Below are 6,657 nucleotides of genomic sequence, written 5' to 3'. Positions count from 1 at the left end.
GGGTGTCCTTGGGGCTTCATGCCCCAAGACACCCCGACAGGCGCAGCCATGGGAGAAAGGGGCCACCCGGCCCCTTTCTCCCATGGCTTTGTTCCCGTGGCCATCTGGTTGTGGATGGTGTGCGCTCCTTAACCCTAGTATCGCCACCACCATGCCCCATTTTGCCTGTCTGTATCGGGCCGTAGTTAGCTGTACAAAGTTTCTTTTTAAACAAGGTTGCAATGAAGGTCACATTTCAAAAGTAACATACTAATTGGTAGCATGGTTACATATTTTTGTATAATCAGTAACATTTGCTAGTTACCTTTTAGGGCATTTTTTGGCATTTTAAAGCATTCTGAGTGTAATCTTTTCAAGTTTTATTCCCTTCTCTTATTAATCCTGACCATTTAAAAAAAAATAGTAATGGTTTATTATTTTTTTAAAGTAGTAATGGTTTACTGAAGAAAGTAATAAGTATTGCAATGGTTCGTAGCTGGTGGCTGCTATTTGGATGAGATGGTGAATCCACTTTGGGTTTTAGTTGGAACTGTAAAGGAACCACACAAGGTTCTCAATCCTATCTACTTGGATACTGTTTTTTCTTCATCTTTGGCACTTTGAATAACTCCTTATCATTCAGGCTAACACCAGGAACAGATTCTCCCCTGGCCTTAACAGAAAAGCCACCAGCCATCACCACTGAGTACAAGTTCAATTATTAACAAACAAATAAACACATGTTCCAGCAAGCCAAGGTCTGGTTCCATAAAGGGGTGCAAATTATGTGCAGATTAATCTTTAATGCATTTGTAAAGAGCAGTCCTGCTTTGCCAAGCACAAACAACAAAACTGCCCTGCAAGCCCATCAGCATTAATAATCCCAGCATGGATCCAGCCAGCTCCCTGAGAAAGAGGCATCATCCATGTTTGGCAGATAAGAGGGTCTATGTATAGTATATTAAGAGCCGCATTAAAAAGGCGCTAACAGGGAAAGTGAACTATTGAATGCATCCAGGCCGAGATGGGGGAGTGGGAGAATAAACCTTTCTAGGTTAGAACTAAAATTAGATATTAGCTCAGACCATGATTGATCTGAAAGACACCAAAATAGATAAGCAAGTAGGCACTGCTGTTTCCAAAACTTGTCAGCTATGTCACTCTGAAACCAATTGGATTAGAAGGTTTTAAGCATAACATTCATTATGCTTTTGAGAGCAATTTTATAATCAGAGACTAAACTCCAGTCTTGCACAATCTTTGGCCCTCCCTCCTTTCCCTCCATGGAGAGAAGCAAGATCATTGGGCAGAATACAACCCCAGTAACTCTGGCCTTAGCAAAATAAGAGACATCAGAACATAGTCAAAGGTCTCTCGGGCATCTTCCAAAAACATGTCCAATAATCAATCTGGAACATTTCCTTCAGTCTCTTGCTGAGCTTACTAAGATGTGCAGCTTTTAAAAACAGCATGAATTTAGAACACAGGGAACGGATTATTTGCTCTATCATTTATTTATATGTTTTTGCACAAGGTTAATTCGGTGATTCTACCTCCCCTCCTTTCCTGTTTTTACATTCAAGCACAGAAGCATAAAGGCAGTGTCAGCAAAATGAAACAAATTTTGACTAAGTTTACAAGAATATTTTAAAGTTCTGCAGAATACCCTTTTAGAAGAGGGAGAGTGCCTATTGTATCTATTAATGCATTATCTGAGTGAAATCTGTAAAACAAACTAGTCATAACAACAACAAAAATGCTTCAAGAGAAATGTGACTTGAACAAAATCAAACTCCTAAAGAATTTAATAACAAGGACAAAATACAGCTTTGAATATTCTATTAATAGGCATCCTAATCTAAATGACCACAGTGTTCTGATAATGGCCAGGACTAATCTTTCCCATGTGATCTCATGGCATCTGATTTCATAAGGCAGAATGAAAGTAGTATGGACTGTGGTTTGGACTTTTCTGGATCAGCTCCTGCTGTCTCTTCAAACTCTCCCTTTCGATGAGTCTAACTAGCCACAAGCAGATGCTTCTCACTCTGTTACCTAAATACCTGAAGATACTCTCACACAGGTTACCATCTGTTCCATGTTGGTTCTCCCGGAGCCCAGAATCTCTTGGGCTTTTTGCTGGGCTGGAATAAAGCACGAGGAAACCAAAGACAGAAGAAGGCAGCCTCTTTCACTTTATTAGCATTGTCCAAGGTCAAATTAGTCTTTCTGGGTTGTAATTTATGAGCCAAAATTTAAAAAGAGAAGGTAAGACTTTTAAGCAAGTCCACATATATCCGATTTTAATGATTATCCACTGGAGACATTTTTAGCTAAGGGATTTGAGGTACTGTGTAAACACACATGTGCATGTAGAAAAGGGTCAGATCACAAAATGTTACTAATTTCCCAGCAAGTACAGAATGGAGCCGAGCAACAAGATTCCTACACAGTTGGTTGCCAAATTTTAGCACAAGTAGGTGCCGAGAGACCTTTGGAACAGGCAGCAGGAGTTCTACATACATGGGCAGACCAACAGTTCTGGAATAGGCATGCAACCAAGGATCATTTCTTGTCTGCCTTCTGCTACATACACATGCTTGCACACATGCACATAGGAAATTGAAAGCTACAGACTCAGTATTTGCTGCTGCAGGCTATTGAAAATGATACCACCAGGAGACCAAAGCATAAAAGAAATAGGCTTTGCTTAAGACTGTGTAATTCTTACCACATTGGGTCAATAAATGCCTAGAGCCCTAGTTTTCAGTTCTCTGCTGGTGTCCTCAGTAATGCCTTAGCAGCAGCTTTTGAAACCTAGGTTCTCATCTTGGCTGTTCCCATAACCAGGCCCATAGGAAAGCTCTAAAGTGTGGGCTCCTATGTTGGTCATATCAGCAAACCAATTCATCACCACAAGAAGGCTTTTTGTAAAATTCATGGGTCTTAATTACTTGTTCGATACCAGGGTACTCTAAAATACTTTGTGTTACAAGGAGAACAATTTACAATGATATATTGTTGCTATGAAATCCTAACATCACCCTGCACTACCAGGCACAGTGAGTATGTCAGCTATGCTCGGGGCAGAAAAGATCGAGTGCAGTGACACTGGCATATAACATGATCACCACTGGTAACCAAAAAAGTCCTGGCCCTTCAGTTCTGTTAGCCTGAACTCTGTTAAAATAATGGTTCCTTTGCCTCATAAAACTATTGTTTCTTCCAACAAATTACAGAATTGAACTATAGTTAAAACATCTACCCAACATGTGGACCTTATTTTTAAAATAAATAAATAAATATTATAAATTCACTATTATGATCTTGCAGATTCACCCAGTTTTACCTTTGAGAAGAACAGTAATTCTTGCCAGTAATATTTGGCCACAAGCTCATCATAAAATGTTTGAAGCAAGATAAACTTCTATAGTGAAGGAAGTCAGAAACATTCTCAGATTCATCAAGAATAGGTATCTAAAGCAAAATTTCTTTTCAAAGTCTGCAAACTTCCCTGGGAGAGATTAGACTGAAAGATGCTTTAGAAACCAAATTAAATAGATCTCAGACTATAGTTGTAATAAAAGAGTGTCGCATTAAAAGAAAGAAAGAAAGTAGTACTAAGAAAGCATTTTCTGAGCAGCTGCATGCTGAAGAATTAAAATGAGAATGATAAACAGTACAAAATGTACTCTACAGTAAACCTTTCTTGTTCAATTCTTTAAACTAATATCAAGTTTCTTCTCAAATACAATACCTGTATTTCTTTCTGGAACAGAGAAGTGGTGTTTGATGTTTCTTAAAACTATTTTCTTTCAACAAGCCTTAATTACACTATTTATTTGGAAGTTTCAGCCATAGTTGCTGTTCTTAAAGAACAGGCCTTCATTTTCAGTCAGATTGATATAGCTGGGTTACTGAGTCCTGCCAAAATTTTGTCACAGCTTTTAAAAAGCCAGTTTGCATTAACATATTGTGGAGAACAATTCCTAGAATCCAGCAGCTGTTCAGAAATCAAACTATCACAAATGCTAATAATTCATATTCAAATGTGGATTCAATCCAGCCTCAGGTGGAGAGTGGTAATGCTACCACCTCAATTGTTTTACTTCTTTAATCATATTATTGTCCAAACAGTGCTATCAATTAGTGTGGACACAGAAGTGATACAAGAGTCAGGGACCCACAAACATTATGGTGGCAGAAGACTCAGTCTGTCCCTGCCAACTTACCAACGTGGCCAAACTGCCTTTGCTAAGCAACAGTCCTCAACAGCTAGCGTAAGCACAGGATGGATGATGATGATGATAATATTGGTGTGCCTTCAAGTCAACTCTGACACATGCCAACCCAATCATAGGGTTTTCTTGGAAATTCAGAGGAGGGTTGCCATTGCCCTCTTCCTAGACTGAGAGAATGTAATTTGCCCAAGGCCATCCAGTGAGTAGAGTTCCAGACCCACATTCAGACCACTACCTCATACTGACTCTACATCCACAGGAGCCATTATGTCATAGAACTATAGAATCATACAGTTGGAAGAAACCACAAGGGCCATCCAGTCCAAGCCCATCATGTAGGAACTCACAATCAAAGCATCCCCAACAGATGGCCATCCAGCCTCTGTTTAAAAACCTCCAAAGAGTTTCCACCACTTTTTGAGGGAGTGTGTTATACTGTCAAATAGCCCTTACTGTCAGGAAGTCCCTCCTAATGTTGAGATGGAATCTCTTTTCCTGTAGTTTGAATCCATTGCTTTGGGTCCTATTCTCTGGATCAGCAGAAAACAAGCTTGCTCCATCCTCAATATGATATCCCTTCAAATATTAAACAAGGCTATCATATCACCTCTTAACCAGCTCTTCTCCAGGCTAATCATACCTAGCTCCTTATAGCGCATGGTTCCAGGCCCTTCACCATTTTGGTCGCCCTCCTTTGGACATGCTCCAGCTTTTCAACATCCTGAACACAGGCCTGATCAAAGCAGAATAGAATGGCACTATTATTTCCCTTAATCTAGACACTACATTTCTATTGATGCAACCTCGAATCGTATTGGCCTTTTTAGCTGCTGCACCACACTGTTGACTCATGTTCAACTTGTTGTCTACTAGGACTCCTAGATCTGTATCATGTATATTGTATCCCCCATCCTATATCTATGTATTTCATTTTTTCCCCTAAGTGCAGTACCTTCCATTTCTCCATGCTGTAGTTTTGGCCCAGCTTTAGGTCATTTGGCATTTTGATCCTCTCCTCTGGGGTATTAGCTATTCCTCCTAATTTGGGACATCTGTAAATTTGATAAGCGTGCCCACTATTCTTTCATCCAAGCCTTTGATAAAGATGTTGAATAGCACTGGGCCCAGGACAAAACCCTATGGCATCCCACTGATCACTTCTCTCCAGGATGAAGAAGAGCCATTGCTGAGCACCTTTGAGGTTGGCCAATCAACTAGCTGCAAACCAACCTAACAATTGCATTGTCTAGCCCACATTTTACAAGGTTGTTTGCAAGAATATCTTGGGGGACCTTGTCAAAAGCCTTACTTGAAATCAAGATATGTTATATCCACAGCATTTCTTTCATCTACCAAGCTAGTAATTTTATCCAAAAAAGGAAATCAGATTAGTCTGGCATGACTTGTTTTTGAGAAAACCATCTTGACTTTTTATGATTAAGGCATTCCTTTCTAAATGTTCACAGACTCTTTGTTTAACTATCTGCTCTCTGTTTAATGATCTGCTCTTTGGCAGAATGAGATCATGGCAGAAAATATTCTCATTGTCTGAACAGAGCATCAGTTGCAGTGTGGTGGTACAATAGATGCTCCACAACAGTTCTCTATCACAAATCATCACAGTATGGAAGGAGGGAGAGAAAGAATGAGGATATGACAAAAAATATGTTAGTATGTGTGTGAGAGACAGAGGGGGAAGTGTCTTTAGGTGCCCATTACAACTCTCTATTAATTAATACTAGTAAAATTGCATTTGAAAAATACAAGTTCAACAGATTTATATTCACAAGTTGGTGAATTTAGGTTAAGATACCTTGAAGACACATAATGTTTAAGAACTGAGCACCTGTCATTTGGTCACTTTCAACAGGAAGAAAGAGGACATGCATTACCCATAAAAACAAAAGAAGACACTTTGGAGCTTATTCCATGGCTTACTAAATCAATTTACCTCTATCCATCTTAAAGCTTAATTTGGGTGACATCCTGGTCCTATGAGAAGTTTTTGGTCACTGAACTTGCCACCCAAATACAACCCGGATGCATCTCTACTCCCAGGAGCGCTCCTCACAGCTCTTTTTGGATCTGGGAATTTTCCGAGTTGAGAAAATGGCTGCCGGAGTGCTCCTGGAAGCGAGGATGAATCCAGGCTGTATTCAGGCTGCAAATTTGGCAGCAAAAACCTTCTGATAACATCAGGATGCCACCCGAATTAAGTTTAAGCCGGATAGCGATAAATCGATTTAGTAAACCATGGGATAAGCTCCTTTGTCTAAAATTGTATATACTGCTGTATGTGTACAAATGCAAAATTCTGAAATAATTTTTATAATTGAAATGGGATTACAATAAAACTTACCTGAATGAGGACATTTATGGTCAGATAACTTGAGTGCCTGCTGTGTCAGCTGTCCAGTTGTCAGCTGTGAACTTCAAA

Source organism: Sceloporus undulatus, chromosome 5 (assembly GCF_019175285.1).
Source record: "Sceloporus undulatus isolate JIND9_A2432 ecotype Alabama chromosome 5, SceUnd_v1.1, whole genome shotgun sequence".
NCBI lineage: Eukaryota > Metazoa > Chordata > Lepidosauria > Squamata > Phrynosomatidae > Sceloporus > Sceloporus undulatus.
This window is presented reverse-complemented; position numbering follows the sequence as displayed.